We start from the raw sequence: 27,254 nt of genomic DNA, 5'->3' as shown, positions 1-27,254 counted from the left end.
GGCTAGAGTAAATCTAGTTTAATTCATTTGAAAACACTTAATAAAAGAACCAATAATAATTAAGCTCTCTAGAAGACTATTGGACAGTCTCCCAAGGGGTCCATGAGCATTCAACAGCCCAATGGCTTGCTTGATTCCTATTGGCAAGAAGACAAAGGGGTCCAATGAGAGTTTAATTGCATTATTTAACTACCTAAAGCTCTCACAAAAGGGGAAAGGGGGACACATGTCATAAGGCTATCACTTATGCTTCTCAATTATGATTGGCTAAGCTTTGCAGGTTCCAATGGGGTGCCAACAAGAGTAAATTGCAAAAGGGGTCGACCAAGAGAGAGAGGGGGACTGATTTGGCCAAGGCATTATCACACACACACACACACACACACACACACACTCACACAAAGTCTCATGTGTGAAGCAAGAAGACTCTCTCTCTCTCCTTATCAAGCTTTGATGGAAAGCTCATCATCTACTCCAAGCTTGTGAGAAGGGAGGCCTACACCAACAACTCTTGGCTTTGTGATGCAAATCCAACAAAGATCCAAGCTGCAATGCATGATCATATCCTCTACCATGGTAATTACTAAGCTATGCTAAGCTATTATGAGTGATTATGTGAGGAGATATACTTCTTTCTCGTAAGACTACTCCTTCCTCTCAATCTACTCTCATACCCCGCTAGCTCTCACCATCTTTGAAGGTGTGTGAGGTCTTGGGTTTGAGAGCGTGAGGGAATTGATGTTGTGTTTTATAAGTGTTTGCTTAGTTCTTGAAGCTTCCATCTTCATTGCACTAGCTAGTTATTGAAGGAACATAAAGAATTGTATTTTGAAATGTCTCCCTCGATGGGGGAAACCTATAATACAAAGCCTTTTGGAGGGGGAACCGGCTCCATATAAATTCGGTCCTCAACTGTTGTCAATAGCATAATTTCTCTCTCTTTTGAAGTATTGTTCATGCCTATCTAACTAGGTATTATGCTTTTTGTTGCTCTCTCCATCCAAGCACTCTTGCTATGCTCATTAGGAATCTTTTCTAATGAAATGCTCACTATGTCTATGCTATTTTCCGCTACACACAAGTTACTAGGCTATTAAATGTTACATTGGTATCAGAGCACAAGGTTTCTCTTTTCTTGCTCAAGAAGGGAGGTCCTCAAGCTAGCTATAAATGGTTGGTATTATTAATTGCAATTGAGTAAGTAGAATAGGGAATTTTCAGCCTTGCAATGCGCCTGCCTTCGTTATTAGAAGCTATTGAGCTATTAGAAGCTTGACAGGAGCCGGTACTATTTTGGTGTTGAAAGACCCTCTCTTCTATTCCTCTTGTAATTATGATATTCAAGCCATGGGTACAGTAGCTTGAGTTCTTTTCTAAAGGGGTAAAGAGGAGCAGCAACTAGGGCTTGAAGTGCCAAAGTACACCTAAAAATATTACATCTAAAAATTGTTAGAATGGCTGACAATAGTAAAGAGAGTGAAATTAATGTTGATAGCTTTGAATTTTCTAATGAGCAGGCTACTAATGATGCTCCTATGATTGTTAACTACCTTGTTTCTAGGCTTCAACAAGCCATGGGCAATCCGTCCCTCCAAAGTGAAGTGCAATGGCAACTACTACGTGCTCATGGGATTCTCCAAACTCCCCACCATGACGAGAGAGTACCTAGGAAGCCTCCTTGCGAGACTTCCAAAAGAGGCCTCTCTCCGATTCGGAAAGAAGAAGAGGATCCATATGAAGGGCTTAAAAATTTACTTCTTGATGACACATATCCTTCCCAAAGGAGAACTCAAGAGCCCCCACCAAAAGAACGAAAAAGAAGTGAGTCTCCTGCCACCTCGGCGAAGATGGCTCCACGAAGACGGCGGGCAACACACTCTACATCACCTCCTAAACACAGAAGACCATCGCTCACATCTCCACATCATAATTCAAAGAGGGATCATAGAAAACAAGAGAAGAAAAAGGCGAGAAAGAGGTCACCCTCTTCTCCATCTTCTTCATCCTCTTCCTCTTATGAAGAAAGTGATAGTGCAGACAAGGAGGATCAAGGCAAGAAAAAGGCAAGAAAGAGGTCACCCTCTTCTCCATCTTCCTCAAATTCTTCATCTTTTGAAGAAAACGATGGTGCAACTTTTGAACCATAGAAAAGAAGAGGCCATAGGAAATCCTATGCCTTGTGGAATAGGTCATCCAAGCTCAAGAAGTTCAGAGAGGGAGGAAAGAACATCTCTTTCCTTACCTACGATGTCACCTTTGGTGCAATGGACAAAGTCTTGGCCTTCATCCAACAATTCAATGTGGCATTTAGAGATGAGGGCTTCATGGAGTCCTCTAAGCTACACCATGTAGCTATACATTTTCAAAAGTCCGCCAGGCAATGGTGGTCTAGCCTACAGGCAAAACGGTGAAGCTCCACAAACATGGAAAAATTTAAGAGCTTCCATTATGAAGCAGTTTTTGGCCACCGATGCCAAAGACAAAGTACTCACCGAATGGCGAAGCTTGAAGCTCTCTCCCTACGAATCCATTCACAAATATGTAGACAAGTTTTGAGACTTACATCTCAAAGCCATTGTCTTCAAAAAGATGGATTTTGGAGAGAAAAAACAACAATTTTGTGCGAGCTTAACCGAAGAAACGGCGGAGTATGTTAACTCCCAAAGGCCATGCACCATATCTGCGGTCATACACCATACCATGGTGGCTTCATGAATCAATTTACAAACAGGGGCTAAGAGAAATCCTAAGCCCACAAAAAAAGGGGTTCTAATGAGCCTAAGGGGAAGGACAATGTCCAAAAGTCTCCTAAGGGCAATTCCAATAACAACAAAGCTAAGGAGAAGGGAGTTTACAAAGGCAAAAACAAAATCTCTCCTGAAGAGCTTGAGCATTATCGCAAGGATAATCTTTGTTTCAAATGCGGCGAGAAAGGGCATGCATACCGCGCTTGCCCCCAAAAGAACACCTGCCATGAGCCTCCTAGAGCTACCTTGGTTGAAATCCAAGAAGAGGAAGCTCACCACAAAGGATCTCCTCTATGCCATGCTTGGGGAAAGGTAAGAGAACATGATGCTTTTATTCTCTTTGACCCTGGTTCTACTCACAATTTCATATCCACAGAGTTGGCCACCAAGCTAGGCATCCAAGCCTATGAGATGGGATATGTCCTATACCCGCAGATGGTGCTTTCAAGGGGCAAGAAGCTTCAATCACTCCCTTAATCGGGAAATTGAGGCTCCATGTCCAAAGCTATGTGGACAAAGAGGACTTTGTTATCTCTCCTCTCAAGCACAAGGATGTAATCCTAGGGGCACCATGGTTTGATCGCATGGCTGCCAATGTTAAATTCCCCGAAAGGAAAATCTACTTTAGGTTCAGGGAAAGAGATATGTACATAGATGCCAAAGAGATGGGTAACACCATACCCATTGTACATACACAAGAGAATAAACTTTATATTAATTGAAAGAAAAGTGAGTTTTCTTACAAGAGGTTTAGTATGTAGGTCAAACTATCTCTCAATATGGCATCCAAATGGATCCATCCAAGCTAGAGGTAATAAAAGGATGGCCTAATCCAAGGAATCTTCATGAACTAAGAAGCTAGGTATGTGTGCATACTATAGACGCTTCATATAAAAGTTCTCACTAATAGCAGGACCATTACATGAGCTAACAAAGAAAAAAGTTAGGTATACATGGTCTGCCAAGGAGAACAATGATTTTGAAAAGCTTTTCTCTCAACCTGTGCTTACACTGCCGGATCTCTCAAAGCCATTTGAGGTCCAATGTGACGCTTGTGGTGATTGCCTTAGAGCTGTTTTGCTCCAAGAAGGGCACGCCGTAGCCTATCAAAGTTGAAGGCTCGACCCTGTTGAGCAAGCTTTAGGCATATATGAAAAGGAACTCCTCACAGCTCTACATGCCTTAGACTCATGGAAGCACCATTTACTGGGGACTGCTTTCAATGTGCGAACGGATCAGCAAAGCCTTAAGTACTTCATGATGCAGACCAAGCTCTCCGACAAACAAATGAGGTGGGAAAATTTACTTTTGCAATTTCATTTTCATATTGCTCACATTGCTGGCAAGCATAATCAAGTAGCCACACACTCTCAAGACGGCTAAGAGTAAATCCGGTTTCCATAGCAACTCACAATGATCTATCTTCTATGATAGATGAGTATGCTATTGATTCCAATTTTAGAGATGTGATTTCAGCCATTAAGAAGAGGATGGTGTGTAGGAGGGCCTCTTTATTTTCCATGAGCTTATGGAGGTGATTAACATTTTGACGAATAGGTGTATGCCATGTGTGCAAGAGATGTGTAAGAGTGGTCAAAGGATGCACTTTTTCCCCAAAAAAGGAGGTGGAAAATTATATGATTTTTGGCCTCCTATAACTCCCACATATGATCTCCGATTTGAGTGGAGATCATAGATCTACAATCTATGCGTTGAGCTCTTTCCATAGATATGCTACATGATATGGTTTTAGCCGCCGCTAGATTTTGAACTCCATTTTGGGGGGAAACTTTGAACTCAAATAAATTAGCCGTTTTGCCTGTTTGAATTCAAAAGTTTTCCTTTAATTACTTTCTCAATACTAAAGGTTTGACTTCCTTAAACTGCCAAATAAAGAGGACCTCCTAGACCCCATTCTCTTCCTAATGCCCTTGCATTAGGGAAGAAAGATGAACCATTTACTTTACAAGATGGTTATCTTCTCTATGGCAATAGACTGTGCATTACTAACTCACTACGTGAGAAAGTAATGTATGAATCTCATGCTCCTCCTTATGCGGGGCATATAGGGATTCAGTCTACCCTAAAAGGGATCGAAACATATTTCTATTGGCCTACCGTGAAAGCAAACATACAAGAGTATGTTTTTAAATGTGTGGTATGCCAAAAAGACAAAGTTTGATAGAGGGAAGCAACCTAGATTGCTTCAACCTTTGCCAATCCCTAATTCACCATGGGAGAGCATATCCATGGACTTTATTTTTGGATTGCCTAAGTCTATCCATGGAAAGACGGGAATATGGACGATAGTAGAGAGGTTCAACAAACAAGCTCATCTTATACCTGTCAAAAAGACTATCAAAGCCCATCAAATGGCAACCATCTTCATTCAAAAATCTTCAAGTACCATGGATTGCCAATGTCCATAGTGTCGGATAGAGATCCTAGAAAGACCAGTAATTTGTGGAAGGGACTCTTTGAGAATTTAGGGACAAGGCTAAAGTTTTCTTCGGCCTATCACCTCCAAACGGATGGCCAAAGTGAAATTAAGGATGCTATCTCTATCTCACAGCAAAGGCAAAAGACTGCTGCTGAAGAGCCCAAGCCTTCAAAGATAATGATTGGGTCTTGCTTAAATTTCCCAAGGCTCGATTAAGGCACATGATGGGAAAGAATCCTAAGGGACACCAAAAGTACTATGCTAAGTTAGCAAAAAGGTACTATGGTCCCTTCCAGATTCTTAGACCAATCAATGAGATGGCCTATCAACTTAAGTTGCTCAATCATTGGCTCATACACAATTCTTTTCATGTGAGCCTACTAAATCCTCACAAAGGAGAGCCACCTCAAGAACCAACTATTGAAGACCCACCGGTGATCGAGGACCAAGAAGAGGCCGAGTCCATTCTCCGGCATGAAGACAAGGTAATAAGAGGTGGTAAGATTATCTGGCGGTATCTTATTAAGTTTAAGAACTATCCTTTTGAAGATGCTAGATGGGGGTGCAAGGCATACAATTAAAGGATAACCTAATCCTTGTCAATGCTTACAATGCTTCCCTAGAGTTAGCAAATGTAAAAATGTTTAAAATGAAAAAAGTTTTTGTCTTATAAGACTCTTTTTTTCTTTATTGTGCACAAATGTTAAGTAGTATGCATACTTAGAATCAAGTTTGTGGAGACGACGTCTTCCAAACACCAAGTAGAGCTTGTCACTCTACTATGGAAGATTGATAGGACTAATGCGGAGACATGCTTGCGGCAGCTTAGGCTTTCAAGCGCCAAATGGATTAGTCATCCATTCTGGAACAATGTCATAGGGTAAGATAGGTATCCTCTATCCGTTAGAAAAAGGACTAATGAATAGGCTTTATCTTCTCTACCCCATAGTCGAGGACGATTAATGATTTCAAGAGAGAGGTAATGTCATAATAACTAATATCTAATTCTCCTAAATGATTTTTTCATGTTAAACTGATCATTTAATATGGGGAAGTACCAGGGGAGAAAAAGCTAGAATATTGGTTAAGTTAGTAGACCGGCCAGACTAGGGATCCAAAGGAGGTAAAATAGGGATCCAAAGGGGGGCTATCTACAAAAGAGCAATGTGCAACAATGGGCTTTAAAAACCCTAAGATTCAGCCCATTAAGACTTCCAAAATGCTAAGGTTTGAAAATTCAAAGGTTATGTCCAATGGTCCAACCCTAGGGAAAATTGGATGCTTTGAAGTGTGCCAAAAAGTCTTTGCAAGCTCCTAGATAGGACCGCAAGCCCTTTTAGTGGGGGATGAGAGAGAAACACACACACACACACACACACACACACACACACACACACACACACACACACACACACACACACACACACACACATGCAAGCCCCTTTACACAAAAGGGCATAGTGGACACATGTCACTCCCTAGGCCAATTGCCCACAAGGTGCACTCAAATCCTATTGGATGGCCATAGAGGTGGACCAATGAGAATTAGGCTAGAGTAAATCTAGTTTAATTCATTTAAAAACACTTAATAAAAGAAACAATAAGAATTAAGCTCTCTAGAAGACTATTGGACAGTCTCCCAAGGGGTCCAATGAGCATTCAACAGCCCAATGGCTTGCCTGCTTCCTATTGGCCAGAAGACAAAGGGGTCCAATGAGAGTTTAATTGCATTATTTAACTACCTAAAGCTATTACAAAAGGGGAAAAGGGGGACACATGTCATAAGGCTATCACTTATGCTTCTCAATTATGATTGACAAAGCTTTGCAGGGTCCGATGGGGTGCCAACAAGAGTAAATTGCAAGAGGGTTGACCAAGAGAGAGAGAGGGGGCTGATTTTGGCAAGGCATTATCACACACACACACACACACACACACACACACACACACACACACACACACACACACACACACACACTCACACAGAGTCTCATGTGTGAAGCAAGAAGACTCTCTCTCTCTCTCTCTCTCCTTCTCAAGCTTTGATGGAAAGCTCATCATCTCCAAGCTTGTGAGAAGGGAGGCCTACACCAACAACTCTTGGATTTGTGATGCAAATCCAACCAAGAGCCAAGATTCAATGCATGCTCATCTCCTCTACCATGCTAATTACTAAGCTATGCTAAGCCATTATGAGTGATTATGTGAGGAGATATACTTCTTTCTCGTAAGACTACTTGTTCTTCCTCTCAATCTACTCTCATACCCTGCTAGCTCTCACACTACAAGGGATCACTTGGTTACGGATGCCATTTTTCCGACGTCGATAGCGGACGCCGATAAAAGCGTTGATAATTTTGTCAGTATACTGACGCCTATACCGACGCTCATACCAACACCTATAACGACACCAATACCAACATATAACGACGCTCATATCGACACCTATACGAACGTTTTTCTTTATCGATGCATGTACCGATGTGTATACCAATGTCTATATCAGTGCCTTTATAGATGTCTGCATCGGCGACCTGCTGCTTTACAATACCTGAGAGCTCATTTTTTGTGTTTTCTCTCTTCTCCACACCGCGACTACCTCCATAGCTTCTCCCCATCTCCTCCTCCCTCCTTGCAAACCTTTGTGGAGTTGCCTCTTCTGACTTCTCATCTATGCTTCCACACATTCTACACAAAGAAGGTACATTTTTTTTGTTGTATTTGTGTGAGAAAATTTGTGTTTGGGTGTGTGGACAACAAAATGCCTATGCTTTGTTTTTGCAGGTATTTGCTTGAACCTTTGTACTTCTTGCACACTCACATTCTTTAAATGTAAGTGCTCCTTCTTTTTATTTCATGTACACACACATACACATAAATATTTTTGTTTTTATGTGGGGGTAAAAATGTGTATGCTTTGTTTTTGTAGGTATTTGCTTGACTGTTTGTACTTCTTGCACACTCACATTCTTTAAAATGTGAGTGCTTCTTCTTTTTCTTTCATGCACACACATATAAGTACACAAATATGCATAAATATACACACATAACTACACAAACACATAATCACTATTTATGATTATGATTAAGCTTATGATGCACATAATGAAAATGTTTGTGGTTCTATCAATACCTTGATTGTTATGCTTATGCTTATGGTTATGGTTAATTTTTTGCTATGTCACTAGCAATGGTTATTGTTTATTTTTTATTATGCTAGCAAAAATGATTATGGTTTGGATAACTCTTTTATGGTTATGGTTATGTTTATGCTTATGCTTATGATAGTGAAAACGGTTATGGTGTTAACAACAGTTTTGGATATGGTATTTATATGGTTATGTTAGTGGCAATGGTTATGGTTTTGACACCTTTTTATGGTCATGCTTATGGCAATGTTTATGGTTATAATAGTGGCAATGGTCACGATTTTGTTTATGATTATGTCATTGGCATTGGTTAAGGTTATGTGTTGTTTATGGTTAAGGTAATCATTATGTTTAAACTTAAGGTTATGGTTTTTCTTACTGTTATCATTATGGTTATAGTTTTGTGTTTATTTATGCCAATGGTAATAGTTATGGTTATCATGGTTTTGATTATTGCAATTTCTAGTTTTGTATTTATGGTCATTTGCTTAACACTTCTTTATTTTTTTATGATGCACTATCAATCTATTTTAATGCAAAATGAGATTATGTTTGCCTTCTTCTTTTGAGTAGAGAGGTTGTGCCTTTGTTACTTGCAGCACATGTAGAAACAAATGGCACTACTCTTTGCTCAAAAAAAATTTGCAAGTGCAAACGTCGATATGTGCGTCTGTACAGGCGTTGGTACAAGCGTCTGTATAGGTGTCGATATAAGTGTCTGTACAGGCATTGGTATGAGCGTCTGTAGAGGCGTCGGTATGAGCATCGATATGAGCGTTGATATGAGCGTTGGTATAGAAAGTGATTATACTGGCTCGTATACCGACGATACGAGTCCGTCGCGTATAAGGATGCTTATTTAAATGCATTTTAATTTTAAATTATGTTTATTTGTATCGATACAAACGTTGATTTTTGCACTACGTGTTGTAGTGTCACCATCTTCAAAGGTGTGTGAGGTCTTGGGTCTGAGATTATGAGGGAATTGATGTCGTGTTTTATAAGTGTTTGCTTAGTGCTTGAAGCTTCCATCTTCATTGCACTAGCTAGTTATTGAAGAAACACAAAGAATTGTATTGTAAAATGTCTCCCTTGATGGGGGAAATCTATAATACAAAGACTTTTGGAGGGGGGACCGGCTCCATATAAATTCGGTCCTCAATTGTTGTCAATAGCTTAATTTCTCTCTCGTTTGAAGTATTGTTCATGCTTATCTAACTAAGTGTTGTGCTTTTTGTTGCTCTCTCCATCCAAGCACTCTTTCTATGCTCATTAGGAATCTTTTCTAATGAAATGCTCACTATGTCTATGCTATTTTCCGCTACACACAAGTTACTAGGCCATTAAATGTTACACAAAGCATCGTTGGACATCCTCAATGCAATGTCAAATCTTCCAATAGCACCATCTACACGCTGTAAGGGAGTCCACACTCCAAGCTTGCACATCCAACGATCATAGTGAAATCGTATGTACAAGGAGGTGCGGGATTTTAAATAGCGCATCCCAATACCTGAAGCTCCAACCTTACAACGCTACCTATCCCCATTGTGCATGCCCTCCACAAAATCCCAGTCCTCTGCTAAAAGCCTCCCTTAATCCTCATAATGCACATCTTTACATAGAAGCATTGAGGTAGTCTCCACAAATCCAAACTCTTTAAATATATGCACAAAACAATGAATAGGCAAACACCAACTCAAGTCCACCGACCTAGAAGCTTTAGAATGTTTCAAGGAGTTTTGGACATCTATTATCATCCTTTGCTTGAAAGATGCTACCGACCACAAATCTGACTGTGGCCACTCCATACTTAATAATCCATACTTAATAAGGAAGATACTTTGATGGGTTCAAGCTTTCCAAACCCTTGTGTAGAAGCATGCACAATATAGGAGTGATAATAGAAGAAAATCCTTCTTTAAACCAGTTTGGTTGGACAAAGATGTGCGAAAATTGTTGCTCCAATATCGGCATGTATAGGATTGAATGTGCCGAAGAGGCTATGTAGTGGCTGCTCCAAAAAATTAGAAAAAACATTTAAAAAAACATTAGAACAAAAATTTATACCAAATTAATCACACCAAAAAATAAATGAAATTAAGGAAAGGATTATACCATTAATTATTATCAGGCTTGGAAAAGCTTGGTAGAGTTTAGGAGAGCTTGGCGGCTAGAAAGCTTGGAAATTGTGAGGAGAACAGGGCCCCCCTTATATAGTACCTAGGGGCCCACTAGGCTATGCATAGGATCCGTTGGGGGTGCTGTCCGACGAGCTAGGCAAGTAGCTTGACGGGGCCTAGGGGGCTAAGCCTCCTTACCGGCGGGCAAATCTAAAACCAGCCTGTCACGTCACATTGTCAATTTTTGTGAATGTGAAGAGTTGTGAATTGAGAAGCACTACAAGAGGTACTTCACATTAGTGACGCTCGCAGTGTGACGCTTAAAAGTGAAAATTCACCGTGTCGCTAGTTTATTTGTAACATAGCGACGCCCATAGCGACACCGACAGGGGTAAAAAATAAATCGAGATCGCCCAAAAACTCAGATCTCAGATCTAATTTTTTGGCGCTCAAGCAAGCAAAGAGGTAACCTACGCTCTCCCTCTCTCTCTCTCTTTCTTCTCCACACACACACACACACACACACACACACACACACACACACACACACACACACACACACACACACACACACACACACACACACACACACACTTATTTAGTTGACAAGTCCTTGGCCAACCCTTGGCGAACAGCTTCCCTTTTTGGTGCTTTAGTCTTGGACATGAACCAGAATGGCCTCTGTTATACACATAACCTTTAAGGTTTAGAGAATGGGTCTGGTTTTGGACACACACACACAGTTTCTAACTTAGTAAATATTATATGGATGTGGAATGACTATCATTGGAAAGTTTTTGGCTAACCCTTGGCTGATAGCTTCCCTTTCTGGTGTGCTAACCTAGAGCTTCTAAGTTTCACTGAGTCTCTAGAGAAGACCACAGGTTTTGAATCCACCTCATCAATAATACGGCGAGAAGGCATCCCTGGGTTGTCTTTGTGTGAAGGTATCCTTGGTTGACCTCCTTCACCTTGGTACGGTTCATCACTCTAGCTTCACCTACCTAGCTTTCTGGTGGGTGGATAACAATAGGGAGACATAATTTGGTCACTCCTTACCATGGTTGGCATACATGCTTTAAATGGATTTTCAGTGGCCCACTTCACACCTAATTTCATGAGGGTGGTGTAGGAGCTTTTAAAGCTGGTGTAACACCTGCATGAACATTCCCTTGTCTATCGTCGGTTTGCATCTAATGGGTACTTCTCCCTTTCTTTGGTGCTTGCTCTCAAAAGCCTCCCCTCTACTCACATGCACTGGAATATCGTTGCCTCACAAACATTCTCTTGGGCAGATAAATATCAAGCCATCCCCAGGCAATCCTTATCCCCAGTCAACAAAGGTGGGTGCTTCATAACGGACCCTCTATTTTTTATTGAAGTTCATTTATATGAAAACGTTGGCTTTATATGCATACTCACAAACCCATCTGGGTCCCGTTCTGCCCTGTGAACGAATATCTGCATACGCGTGTGCACACACATCCACAACAGCGGATATCGCTCTCCCCACACACCTTATCTCCAATTGACATACACACCTTACCTATTGGCATACCTACCACATAAAGGTGAATAGCCGGCGGTCCTTCTGCATACAGTACTCACGTTCTCTGTCTCTCTCTCTCTCTCTCTCTCTCTCACACACACACACACACACACACTATCTTAACTCTCTCTAGCTATGGCCGCTACCGGGACCTTTACACCTACTCTTACACTACCTACCTTAAAACTAGATTCCTAAACCCCCTAGCATGGGGCACACACCCACACACACACACAATACCTATGAAGGCCGCTAGCTATTCAAAAACCTACATTACTCTTGACATTTATTCCTACACACTCGTACACTTACTCTAATACTACCTACCTTTAAACTGGATTATTAAACTCTCTTGCATGGGGCACTACCCTTACATGATAAAACTTATTATCTCCTAATATTGGGGGGTATATGGCCATTACACTTAATGCCCTCCCCCAAATCGATCCGGCTTGCGATCTCTGTTCTGTCTCCCCACTCTACACGGCGCACTCATTCCCTCACTCCTGCACTCTGTCGCGCGGGTTCCTATACGCTCTGCTCTGCTCACTCAGAACGCCACCGAAGGCATTAACCTCGGGGATCGTCCGTATGGATCTCTCCCACTCCTCCAGCTGCTGCGCGAGTTGTATATAAAGGTGAGCTCTCTTGGAGCTCACTTAGTGTTGTGCACTTGTTCATTTCGTTGTGTGTTTGCAAATACCACTTAGTAGTCGCACTATCTCTTGTTGGGGAAAAGCTTTGAGTGATGGTTAAAGGGAAAGATAAATTGGCAGTTGTGGAGCTAGCTGCTCCAACTCAAACACAGGTATTACTGTTGGACATGGGCTTTCAAATACTTGTTCTCTTGTTTAATTTTTGTGGTAAAAAGCTGGCTTGTTGTTTGGAAGCTGTCTAAATAGTTTTTTTCTCTCCTTTACTTAACTCAATGTAGTTGGTTGTTTCCGTTATAATCCGACTGTAAGTTGCCTACGACGTTTTCATATCGTTGTTTTGGTTATCTACCCATGACTAAATGAGTAGGAAAATCTCATTGGATTGGTTGTTTTCTGCTGGCCGGAGATTTTGGGGATGGTGCTGTAATGAGAAAACTCTGATCTGGAAAATTCTGAGGTTAAAATATCACCCAGGTTCTGTCTCTATTTTGTACTAGTAAAGGATATCCAGATTTTGTCGATTATTCTATGAACTTTTGTCTAGGCTTGCTTGCTTTGGAGACCGGACTGTTTTTAAAGGTCTCTTGTGCTTAGCCAAGCAACTTATGTTCTATGGTTATAAGTAAGTAGTGGGATTTTGGTCTTTTGGCGTGAATACCATGCCTTACTTAAGGATACTCGCAGAACTCGGTTGATTGAATGCTTATGCCTGCATTTATATTGAGCTTTATTTAGGTTCAACTTCATGTGGTTTTGTAGCTGCTCTTCTCCATTTTGATAGGCCATGTGTGGCATTACAGCAATATAACATACATATTATGACTGGTGATTTTGGTGGAACTTGGCCTAGTGGAGCTTCTCTAAGTCTGCCTATGTTATATGAATGGTTCTCTGTTTGGGAGATGTGTTACTGTTCTGTTTGGGGTTGAGCTACATCTATATGGCTCCATGAAAGTCTGGCCATTTCACCGCTTTGCTCAAGGGGGCAACTGATTGTGACTGAATTCACTTTTGCACTATTGGCATGAACTTTATTTATTTGTTTGGAAAGCCGTATTGGTTATATTCTGCAATCAATTTACCTATACAACTATGAGGTGGATACCTTGCTTTTTAAGCTTCATGTGTTGTTTCTGCTCTTCTTTATTTTAATAGGACTTATATGGCTTATGGACTGGTTCTTATGGTCTTTTTTCCTACATCTCATGATAGCATTATGGCTTGTTTGATATAGCCGATGGTTTTGATAGAACTTGGCATGCTGGAACTCCACTAAGGTTGACTATGGGTTTGGGAATATTTGAGTTTTGGAGCTCTGGTTGGGAGCTAGGCCACTTCTCTGTTTGGGGCTGAGGTGCATTAGTATAACTCTATGAAAATCTGGTCAATGTGTTGGATAATGGAGTGGCTAATCATGGCTGCAGTCTCTTTTGTTTTGTTACTAACCTGAACTTTTTGCTTATGCAACTGTATAGTTGGCTTGTGACTTAATGCAACTATGCTATTTTGTGGTATTGGCTGTCTCTTTGTTGATTGAATGCTTATACCTGCATTTGAATTGAGCATCATTCTTGTACAACTTTTTGTGTTTTTTTGGCTGCTATGGTGTCCAAGAACACAACTTTGGCAACATTCGGATACCGGATTCTTGGTTTTTTGTCAAGATAGCTTGCGGATCTGGAAGCGGTCTAAATGGTTTTGTGTCTCCCTTTTACTTCACACAATATAGTTGGTTTGTGTCCTTTAGGCCTGGATGTTTCAACAGCATGTGGCCTACGATGGTTTCGTATCTTGGCTATAGTTTTCTATCCATGGTTAAATAGGTAGAAGCATCTCATTGGGTTGGTTTGTTTTTTGCTGGCTAGAGATTTTGGGAAGGTTGCTATAGTGGAAAACTTTAATCATGTTGATCTGGAAAAATTCTGAGAATAATTTTCTTAAAAAGTTATCCAGGTTTTTTGTATTAAAGGGTATCTCATGGCCCTTTTTCACTGGGTGCTGATTGATTTTCTGTACTAGATTTTCGGCTGGGTCTTGCTTATTTTGGATGTTTATCCATAACCAAATATGGCGCTCATAAGCTGGCTGCTGGCTAACGGTTATCGGTTAGAACTTACTTTTCTTCCGTACATCAGGTTATGTAAATACTTATGGCTTAGTAGATGATGATAACATCCATATACTGCCGTAATAACTAGTTTCTACTCAGTACTGAGCTGCCCTTGTAAATAATGAGTGCTGACACCTGTTACACTAGGTCTTATGTGCTTATGTTATGGTTTCCTTGAACCTCCAAGATGGGGAAGAGGATACCTTTGTTTCTTTTTGAGCTGGGATCTATTGGATCAATGCTTAAAAAACACATTCCTGGTTTTGAAAAAAATCTAGCAGTTGTCATCACTTTGGTGGTTGCTGTTTAAAAGCCTAAATAAAGCTTGGGAGTGGTTTTTTACTTTAAATATCTTTTTTTCTAACAATAGCTCTGCTCTGTAACACATTTTTTATATATTTGATTGATTTGCAGTTTCTTGACAGACTGGTCCCTCTTTTTATTTGCTATTTACTGACTTTTTTTTGGGGATCTTTGGAACTTGGTAGGATCTCCTCGGGAGTATGCTACCAGGACTGAGCTGAGTCTTCTTGGTATTTTAAGTCTTATAAATCTCAGACAGATGTTTTTTAGGCCAACTCCACTTGGCTGTAACTGGTTTTTGCACTTTGCTTGTTTTTCTAAAAGCTTATTACATGTACCAGCTGACTGTGTCATCTCTTTTTACATGCTAAAAGAGGGCTTATTCTTCTTATGGCTCTTTTTTGAAACTGTGATATGTTTCTTGTAATTGATAATTCTGACAGGGCCGTCACCTAGTAAGAGTATTGATATTTACCTTTGTGTCATCTCTTTTGCTCTCTGAAGACCGGAATGAACCTAGCTATTGGGCTGTTGAGAGTTTCTTTCTGCTAAAACCTTAATAGCAGCAACTTTTTTTGGGATATGACTAAGATGACCCGTAGATGGGATGATGTAAACACTTGTTACTAATACCTTTTCCTCTCATCCCAATGATAAATGTTTTTTTGATCACAAGGAAAAAACACCTAAAAGGTAGTAACTAATTCAAGTTATTATTATTTACCTTGGGAGCTAATACTTGTATATTTACAGGAAACACCAAAATATACATTAACGGCACGCATGAGCACAATTTCAGAACCTAAAAAATTGCGGCATTAAATGCCAAACTCCGCCAAGTGGAGAGACGGGCGTACGTAGTCCACTTCGGGGCAAAGATAGCCTCCAAAGCTCGCCTCCGACCTTTCCTTTTTAGAGCTTGTAAAATTAAAAAGAGCTCCACTTAGAATTCCTAAATCTAAGTTTGTTTTGGTTAGACAAATCTGTTTTGATATCAGGAATTCTGCTAATTAAAAAAACTACATTTTGTCCCCATACAACTTGGTTTTTTATGATTGTTAAACTGATAGTGTTGTATAGTCTTTGATATCGTGAAACACATAAGTCTAAAACATTTTTTTCCCATCGCACTGGTTAAAAGTTTTCATCTCTTTACTTTAATTGATAGCAATTTTAAAGTTGGGTGACATCTATAACAAGTGGGATACCTATGCATCACCTGCAGTCAGTGCCAATACTAACTAATTAAATGTTATATTGTCTCTATGGATGCAGGTGAGGGTTACCTTCTCAACTCTAAGCTATCAAATTTTTGCTGGTCTGGAGATTTGCAGGACTTGTATCTCTTCATCCTTACTAGGGAAGCTTTTTAAATTTCCCCACTTGTGTATAAGACCATTTTTTGACATGATAATGGAATTATACAGCCCTCTTTTCTGACATAGTTTCTAGTGTCTTTTGAATTTGGTCTAATTCTTTGGTGTCTATGTATTAATATTATTGAAACACACACACCTAACACCAAGAGTAATATCACTATTGCTCAAAGTGTCTATCGTCGGTTTTCATCTAATGGGTACTTCTCCCTTTCTTTGGTGCTTGCTCTCAAAAGCCTCCCCTCTACTCACATGCACTGCTGGAATATCGTTACCTCACACACATTCTCTTGGGAAGATAAATATCAAGCCATCCCCAGGCAATCCTTATCCCCAGTCAACAAAGGTGGGTGCTTCATAATGGACCCTCTATTTTTTATTGAAGTTCATTTATATGAAAACGTTGGCTTTATATGCATACTCACAAACCCATCTGGGTCCCGTTTTGCCCTGTGAACGAATATCTGCATACGCGTGTGCACACACATCCACAACAACGGATATCGCTCTCCCCACACACCTTATCTCCAATTGACATACACACCTTACCTATTGGCATACACACCACATAAAGGTGAATAGCCGACGGTCCTTCTGCATACAGTACTCACGTTCTCTCTCTCTCTCTCTCTCTCTCACACACACACACACACACACACACACACACACACACACACACACACACACACACACACACACACACACACACACACACACACACACACACACACAGAGGTGCATACAGGTCATGGTATTGCATTCCTCAAATATGACGATTTAGCAGGGCCACAAAACAGTAAGCAGACATAATATGATCATTTGCTGATGTTGCCTCCCATTTCGTGTGCATGGATAAGTCTACAAAGGAGAACACCTCAACACAGTAATCCTCTCTTTCAAGGCTCCTAAACAACCCTCTCAGATCTGCAACAGTTGGAGCTAGCCTTAAAGAAACGACGCACAAGCACATTGGAGGAGCGACTTGGATGAGCACATACAGGTCCACTCACAGATTCGGAAGGAATGTGCTTCGAATCTTGAATGATGGATACTGCTAGCTACAACATTTATTCAACCTGTGAGATGGAGATAAATACAGGTAGGTGCAGCTGCACCTACTCAGTATAGAAACTCTTGCGTTTATGGTTCATATGAACTCCTCAGCTTAAATTAGTTTTCTAATGTTTTTTTTTGGACACGACTACATATGAAGATACTGTTGGTTGTTGCTTTAAGTAATACACATAGCTGTAATTTAATGAGAAGTGTCGAGGCAAGTGATTAAACACATGAAACATGTCTGTGTTGTTTGCATTTGATAGGTAGTATATCAGATTCCTTTCAAATCTAAAAAATGATTTTGAGTCTTTGTACATATGACAGAAAAACATTATTTTTGGTAATCAGTTACAAAAAGCTGTTTAGAGGTTTTCACTTGATGTTCCCTCCAAGGGTGAGGATAAACATCGGCTCTAGATTGCAGTTGGTACTTGGAAAATAAAAATACTATTGAGGGTCTTCATGGTCTATGCACAATAAGATTTACTTTTGACGTCTGACCCTACTTACGGACATCTGATTCATGGTTTTTTTATAACATAGCTGATTCTTTTGGATCCTGAGTCTGATTTGCTATAAGACTTTGAATAAATAATAGGCAATATAGTCATTTTAATATGACTAAGCGTGTGACTTACTGGTTTGTATTGATGCCTTGTTTCTTTCCATATGTTGAACAATTGATTAACCATGCCTAAATAATCACTTTGACGGAGTTTGTACTGTTGCCTTTTAACTTTCCGTCTAAAAGTTGGCCAATGCACTTTTGTCGAAAAAAGATGAAACTTAATAAACTTTGATATTTACGTAGTGGTAATGGATATATGGAAATTATAGGCAAAGCCTTTACTTTTGAATGATTGCTAGAGCCTTAAACCTCATGTGAGGGTCTCAGCAGAGATGGCTTTGACTGGAATTTTGAAAAGTTATCCGTTGTACAAAGGAGATGCTACCCAAATTTTCAATTTTTAGAGATCTATAATACTAGAAATTGGAGGGATACTTCATACTGATACCTTTCTTTGTCTGTTAAAAATAATTGCAAGATTAGAGGTAAAATTATACTAGTTCATAAGTTCTGAACACTCACATTTTTTTTGACATAGAAGTTTACACTCTTGAATATTCTTAATTGGTTTTGTTAAAACAATTTTCATACTTAACTATTTGTCGTACCACTCGGATGAGGATTGACATTTTGCAAATTGTTTATCTGGGTGTGGACTGTCGCTTGGTTGCGAACCTGTGAACCAGCATATGGTGCATACAACTTCCATTGGGCTACCGCCATGGATTGTAGCTCGACACTTAGATCTAGTTTACACAGATTAGGTTATTTTTGGATTTTTACTTAATTGCTTAAGATATTATCGATCTTTCGAGCTCAATCAAATTATATAATTATGCTTATGCCTCTAGTAAAGATCTTCGAGGAAGTGGTAATGACTGGAACTTTTGAAATACAATCTGTATGTAAATAATATGCTGTCCAACTTAAACATCCACCTAGCAAAATGGCCATATAGACATGTACTTCTATCTTTGTATGCGGAAATCACTTCTGATGAAGGTAAGTATATAGTGGTGACTTCACAATTACAAAGTACTTTTTGATGCTCTTGGATAAGTACATAAATTCTTAACACAAATGTTTTACTTTGAAATTCGTTCAAATTAAAAGAGCCTTAATCCTCAAGTGGGGGTCTCGGAAGAGATGGTAGTAGATTGGACTTTTGAAAATTGATCCAATTTACAAAGGAGATGCTGTCCAAATTTTTTTAGAATTAAAAGATGTAAACATTAGCATAAATAAATGGCTCAAACTTGATATTAGATCTTTGTTATGGTGGTAGTTTGTGTTGTAATTTTTGACACCAATAACAAGGGGAGGGAGTCGTTGACACCTGTCTTCCCAAGTAATGCTAGTTCTGACAGGCTTGTGTTTCTTGGATGGTGGCAGGTAAGAGATTCTTTCCTTGGGATTACAACAAAAACTGCAGAAGTAACGGAAGATCGTCCAATGTACCAACAAATGTACCAGTTGGATCCTTCTACATGTAGATGTAGAGGAAGCTCATCCCAAAGGATGGGCACATACGATACAGATATTATATTGTAGTGATCAAAGATCAAATTTTTGCTCTAAATGATTATTTTATCCATTATATACAGAATGTTGTATTGGTGTATATGAAACGATTTATGACATCTTGTTTTAAAATATTGTTAGTTAATATATTATCTAACTCAATTGTTTAAGTATGGTTCAATTATGAGGGGATTTTTCATACTTAAACACACACACATACACGAGGAGAGGAAGGAGAGCCAAGTATGCTCCTTACCTCTCCTCTCTCTCATGTTCCCTTCCCCCCCTCTCTCTCTCTCTCTCTCTCTCTCTCACACACACACACACACACACACACACACACACACACACACACACACACACACACGCATGCACGCACGCACGCACACATTTTTTTTTTTTTTTTTTGAGAGAGAGAGAGAGAGAGAGAGAGAGAGAGAGAGAGAGAGAGAGAGAGAGAGAGCACATGCATAAACAAAAAACACACACACACACATACATGCATAAACAAAGAATTCACACACACATATTGAGAGAGAGAGAGAGAGAGAGAGAGAGAGAGAGAGAGATAAAACAAAGAGAGAGAGAAGAAGAAGAAGTAGGGAGTTTTAACGTCGTAGGAAACTGTCCCAAGAGACCTTAAAGATCTAGCCGACGAGGAGTTGAACTCAAGACCTGTTATTCAAGGGGGAAATGGCATAACCAATCTACCACACTTGGGTGATATAAAGGTTATACCATTTTTCTCTTTTTATTAGCACAAACACGCACCCGAGAAGAAGAGAGTTTTAAGGTCGTAGGAAACTATTCCAAGAGACCTGAAAGATCTAGCAACAAGGAGTTGAACTAAAGACCTATTATTCAAGAGGGAAATGACATAACCAATCTACCACACTTGGGTGATAGAAAGGTTATACCATTTTTCTCTTTTTATTAGCACACACACACACACACACCCACACACACACACACCCGAGAAGAAGAGAGTTTTAACGCGTAGGAAACTATCCCAAGAGACCTTAAAGATCTAGCCAATGAGGAGTTGAACTCAAGACATGTTATTCAAGAGGAAAATGGCATAACCAATCCACCACACTTGGGTGATAGAAAGGTTATACCATTTTCCTCTTTTTATTAGCACACACACACACACACACACACCCGAGAAGAAGAGAGTTTTAACATCGTAGGAAACTATCCCAAGAGACCTTAAAGATCTAGCCGACGAGGAGTTGAACTCAAGACCTGTTATTCAAGAGGGAAATGCATAACCAATCTACCACACTTGGGTGATAGAAAGGTTATACCATTTTCCTCTTTTTATTAGCACACACACACACACACACCCGAGAAGAAGAGAGTTTTAACGTCGTAAGAGAGATTTATGTTTATTTTGAGTTAGATTTACGTTAGATTAGATTATATTTAGGTTTATTTTGAGTTTTGACTACTAAAGTAAAGATTGGCTTAATGCTGGCGGTTAGAGAAATAGTTGGGATTAAGGATATCATGCAGTGTATACTATGCCCCATGCTACATGGTCATCCGTGAACTAGTACTAATTGTAACTTACCTCTAACATCATGAGCTTCTGTGAGGGAGGCACCGCATACCTAGATAGGTACAATTGGGGGCAAGGGACCACCGATCTAGGTAGGATTGGGGGCAGGGTACCGCTGGCCCGGTGGTCCCATTAGAAAATTTCGTAGGTCATTTGGAGGGCCTTGTAAGAAATTGTATTTCTCTCTCTAGAAACTTTTTATAAATTGCACTTGCACCTTGTGAGTACGTCCACAAGGACAACCAGACACTCTAAAAAGTAGATTTATATTCCCAATCGTCCTTGAAAACGGTCACTTTTTTATTTAATGCGAGCGTCTTTTTCAGGAGGCAGGTGCGGCGCATTCAATGCAGCTTACGTCATCACTAAAAGTTGAAAAGTCACAAACTGTCAAATAGTGATAGATTTTGAGGCTTTTGACACCACCAATGCGTTCGGAACGCCAAAATACCCTAAAAACGAATATCTACTTGCCTCATTCCGACAACCGGAGAGGCAAAAAATGTCAAAAAACCCCAAAAAATGGGCTTTTTACTTAAGGCGCGCGAGGAGCCATTTCTAAATTCTAGAATGCCCCTCTGCGCGCCGTTAGTACAAAGCTCCTTTTAGTGATTTTTGGACACTTATCTTTCCAGAAAACCCCTTTTTAGAGGTTTTTGGACATTTTCCTCTCAAAAAGCTCCCTAAAAAGAGAAAAAAGAGGCTTTTTACTAACGGCGCGCGAGGAGGCATTCCAAAACTCTAGAATGCCCCTCTGCGCATCATTAATACAAAGCTCTTTTTAGTGATTTTTGACACTAATCTTTCCCGAAAGACCCTTTTTAGAGGTTTTTGGACATTTTCCTCTCAAAAAGCTTCCTAAAAAGAGAAAAAATGGGCTTTTTACTAACGGCGCGCGAGGAGGCATTACAAAATTTTGGAATGGCCCCTCGCGCGCCGTTAGTAAAATGTTCCTTTAGGGCTTTTTGACATTTTTTTGCCTCTTTGGATGTCTGAGCGAGGCAATTGGACATTCATTTCTAGGAGATATGTACGTTCCGGACGCATTGACAATATCAAAAGTTTCAAAATCTTCCACCACTTGATAGTTTTGTGACTTTTTGAGTTCTAGTGATGACGTAGCCCGTATCAAATGCACCACATCTACCTTCTGAAAAAGGTGCTCGCATTAAATGAAAGAGAGTGCTCGTCTTCAAGGACCACTAGATTATTAAATGAGGAGAGGGACACCTTTTATATTTTTGCTAATATCAATCTATTTTTCTACGTAACGTAGGCTCTTCTCTCATTGGAGGAGCTTATTTTCCTCTCTCTTCCAAAAGGCCCTCCAAAAGACCTCCGAAATCTCCTAATGACACAGCGACGCTCAAAAAAAAATATCCCGGCGTCGCTATGAGCGTCGCAAATTTACTTGTAAATTTGCGACGCTCATAGCGACGCCGGCTGGGCTAAAAAAAATAACAGAGAGCGCCCAAAAACTCAAATCTCAGATCTGAGTTTTTCGGCGCCCTCAAGCAAGGAGCAGGTAATGCTCTCCCTCTCTCTCTCTCTCTCTTTCTTCTCCACACACACACACACACACACACACGAGGAGAGGAAGGAGAGCCAGGTATGCTCCTTCCCTCTCCTCACTCTCATGTTCCCTTCCCCTCTTTCTCTCTCTCTCTCTCTCACACACACACACACATAGTGTTTTTGAGAGAGAGAGAGAGAGAGAGAGAGAGAGAGAGAGAGAGAGAGAGAGAAAGAGTACAAACATAAACAAAAACGCACACACACATACATAAACAAAGAATGCACACACACATTGAGAGAGGAAAAGAGAGAGAGAGCATGCATAAACAAAAAACGCACACATTGAGAGAGGAAAAGAGAGAGAGAACATGCATAAACAAAAAACGCAAGCATTGAGAGAGGAAAAGAGAGAGAAAACATGCATAAACAAAAAAACGCACCCACATTGAGAGAGAAAGAGAGAGAAACTAATTTAACGTCGTAGGAAACTAATTAAAATTAAAATACCTAAAGATCTAGCCGACGAGGAGTTGAACTCAAGACCTATTATTCAAGAGGGAAATGACATAACCAATATATCATACTTGGCATGGGTGATAGAAAGGTTATACCATTTATCTCTTTTTATTGGCACACACATTCACACACGCACACACACACAAGAAGAAGAGAGTTATAACGTCGTAGGAAACTATTCTAAAAGACGTTAAAGATTAGGTTAGATGTAGATTTACGTTAAATTAGATTTAAGTTTATTTAAGTTAAATTAGATTAGATTTAGGTTTATTTTTAATTAGATTTATGTTTATTTACGCTAGATTTAGATTTACGTTATATTAGATTAGATTTAGGTCTCCATAGACTGCGATGCCTGCATGAAGCGGGTGAAGAAAGCCCTCAATGGAATATAGGGTATTGCTGCCTTCACTCATGGTGGGCTCCGTCGATCCAAAAGTACTGGTGAAATGTCTTCAGAAGATAGGGAAGAAGGTGGATCTTCAGGGCGGCAAGAGTCACTACATCCCCGACAATGACCATCTAGACAACCTCTAGTCATTCAACAGCAACTTCAAAGTTAGTAACAAGAGCAAGAATGGTCCAAAGGGCCAATTGCTGTCGTCAGATGTGGATGGAGATGAGGCAGCTTCACCGCCGGAAGTTAACTCTCACATCTTTAGTGATGAGAATGCCAACTCTTGTCGAGTTATGTGAAAAATTATGTGTTAAATCAGTTTTAAGGTTCTTATAATCCCTGTTAGTTTAGTTCTTTGTTTTTAATATAACATAATTTACGTTAGATTTAGATTTATGTTATATTAGATTAAACTTAGGTTTATTTAGGTTTACCCACACACACACACACACACACACACACACACACACACAAGAAGAAGAGAGTTTTAATGTCGTAGGAAACTATCCCAAAAGACGTTAAAGATTAGGTTAGATGTAGACTTACGTTAAATTAGATTTAGGTTTATTTTTAGTTAGATTTATGTTTATTTAGATTTACGCTTATTTACGTTAGATCGAGTCCACGCAAGAATTACTTACGGTTTAGGGTTTAGAGTTAGACAAACAGTGAAAAGATCTACTGTGAAAAGATGTTAAGATGCTGTGAAGTGCTACAGCTAGAGAAGAGGCAAAGGGGTTTTGTCCACTACATGCAGTATCATGTAGACGTGGGTCTGTAGATTTCTTGTACCCACAAAAATAGGTATTGACCAATAAAGACGAGATTATAACCCGGTGGTTCTGATCTCCGTGCACCTCTAGACCGAGGTGTGCGGGGATTGGACATGACTAGAGAATGTGAGGTAGAGAGAGAGAGAGAGAGAGAGAGAGAGAGAGAGAGAGAGAGAGAGAGAGAGAGAGAGAGAGAGAGAGAGAGAGAGAGAGAGATAAGACGAAGAATGCCAATAGAATATTAAATTTGTTGTCCAGGTTATAAGATTTTTATCCTCATTATGAGTAGTGACGAGGATGTGGGACCGTCCAACGGAAACACCTATCTCTCAACGAGGGTCTTATGTCCTTGTAATCAATGCAAGCATGCTGTGCGACGGACAAGACGTGTTTCTTTGCAGCACATTCGCGAATTTGGCGAGTTCGATCCATCTATTATAGATCGAGTTGTTGCCAATTATAACTCGTCGGACTCTGACGCTGGCCAACAAGCAGCAATCTTGCAACCCAATAGACGTGTTCGCAGGCGCTTTGGTCAAGCAGCATATGTGAGGCCACAAGATGTAGCCTCTGACAGCTCGGGGGATGATCATGCAGAGCACATTCCCAACGAGGCAATGTTTGAGCTCGAGATTGATGAAATGATCGAGACGATCATGGATTCAGAAAGGCTTATCTATGATGATATGAAAAGTGAAGCCGATACGCCATTGTATAATGGAGCACGTATGTCTAGATTGAAAGCACTCCTGGTTCTTCTCAACATGCAGGCAAAGTTTGGATGGAGTGACACTAGCGTCACAGCGCTTTTCAGGTGATCTATTACAATTAGTTTACTTTAATAAAACTCTAAATGTACAATGATCTGATAGATTTTTACACGACTGTATCGTATTTTTATGTTGTGTAGATTGCTTAAAGAGCACATACTACCAGCTGACAATGTGATGTCAGATTCCCGAGATGAAGCAAGAAAGATTTTGCGAAACTTGGGGATGGATTACAATTCTATCCACGCTTGTCCTAATGACTGCATTCTTTTCAGAGGGGAATACATAGACATGGAGAAGTGTCCAAAATGTGATCCCGAAAAATATCGAGTAGATCTCCACGGGACAAAAATTCCACAAAAGGTTTTGCGACATTTTCCTCTACTTCCTCGCATCAAGCATTTCTTCGAATGTAAGTCTATGGCCGCCCTAGCATCATGGCATGAGGAGAATAAATCTTTGGATGGTGTGCTACGAATTCCTGTAGATTGCGCATCCTGGAAACATATAGATGGAACATGGTCGGATTTTGCCAGGGAAGCTCGAAATTTGCGCTTAGGCCTGGCTATGGATGGCGTAAATTCATTTGGTCAAAGATCAACATCTTACAATGTATGGCCCGTTGTCATCGTCAACTACAACATTCCCCCGTGGTTGACTACGAAGAAGGGGCACCTATGGCTAAGCTTGATTGTGCCAGGGCGATATAAAGTGGAGAATATGGATGTGTATCTTCGTCCACTATTGGAAGAGCTACAACAATTGTGGATTGGCATAGAGGTGGTGGATATGAGCCGACACACAGGACGACGGAATGCTTTGATCAGAGGCATTCTAATGTGGACCATGCATGACTATCCCGGGCTAACAGAATGCTCAGGTGATCTATTGACACTCCTCACTCAGACACTATAAATCTTGTTTTTCCCCATAGTTGATCTATTATCATGTGTATACATGTAGGGCTTCAAACAAGCGGATACAGAGCATGTGTCACATGTGGACCTAGACTGAATGCACGTAGGGCGCCCTCATTGAAGAAGCAAATCTACGAAGGTCATCAAGCGTATCTTCCAGAGAATCATGTGTTACGCGACGGCTTTTTCGGAAGAGAGCCACCAAGGATGTCTGCACAAGCATGGTTAGAGCAGAAGGAGATGTGCGATGACGGATTGCCTCCAAGGATGAAGAGACTATCTCTATGGTACGAGTTACCATACTGTCCCCGACTCATGATGAATCACTTGCTCGATCCAATGCACATATTCAAGAATGTGGGTAATCTACTATGGGACCATCTGACCGGCAAGAAAGATACTTTGGGAGCCAGAGTTGACCTTAGAAATGTGGATCGTATGGAGCAATATTGACCGCAAACAGCTCTGATGGATCAATAAAACTCCCTAAAGCACCATGGATTTTCACAGGAGCCCAAGAACGCAAAGTAAAAGAGACCATTCGATCTTTGCGGACCCCCACTCGCGTAATGCACTCGCTCCGAACGTGTTTTCCTAAAGAAGGAAAGCTTACCGGTTTGAAGTCACACGATTGGCATAAAATGTGTCAGGTACGTTCATAGTGGACTTAGAAAAAGATGGTGTGCTTCAACAATGCTTTGGTGGATATGTAACCTAAATGTGGTAAAGTTTGAATGGTTAACTTGAGATATTGGCCGGCCAAAAGAGGAGCTTTATTAATCAATGGCCGCCCAACTAAAGGAGATGGGGATATTTAAGTGGTAAATAGGGAAAAAGCATAGGAAATGATGAGGGAAAGTAGGCAAATATGGTGAAGGTGCCAGAGATGCTCATGGTGGACATGGTGATGCTCATGTACCTTTGTAATTGAAATGAAAGTTTCTTAGAATCACGTGTCATCCCAATTTGGCTCTGCTCCCATCAAATTTGGTGGTGCTCTAGAAGTCATACTGCCACATCATAATACCCTTTCCCATGGCACACTAGACACGGTGCCATGATTGTTGTGGGAGGGAAAAAGGGATATAAAAGAAGGATTGTTTTTAACAAAGGGTGAGAAGTATAGAAGGAGAGAAGGAGGAGAATGGTGATAAGAGAAAACACAAGGAAATTGGGGCCTGCAAGTGTAGGAGGGGAAGCTCTT

Source organism: Adiantum capillus-veneris, chromosome 12, assembly GCF_014529385.1.
Source record: "Adiantum capillus-veneris isolate H3 chromosome 12, ASM1452938v2, whole genome shotgun sequence".
Taxonomy (NCBI): Eukaryota; Viridiplantae; Streptophyta; class Polypodiopsida; order Polypodiales; family Pteridaceae; genus Adiantum; species Adiantum capillus-veneris.
This window is presented reverse-complemented; position numbering follows the sequence as displayed.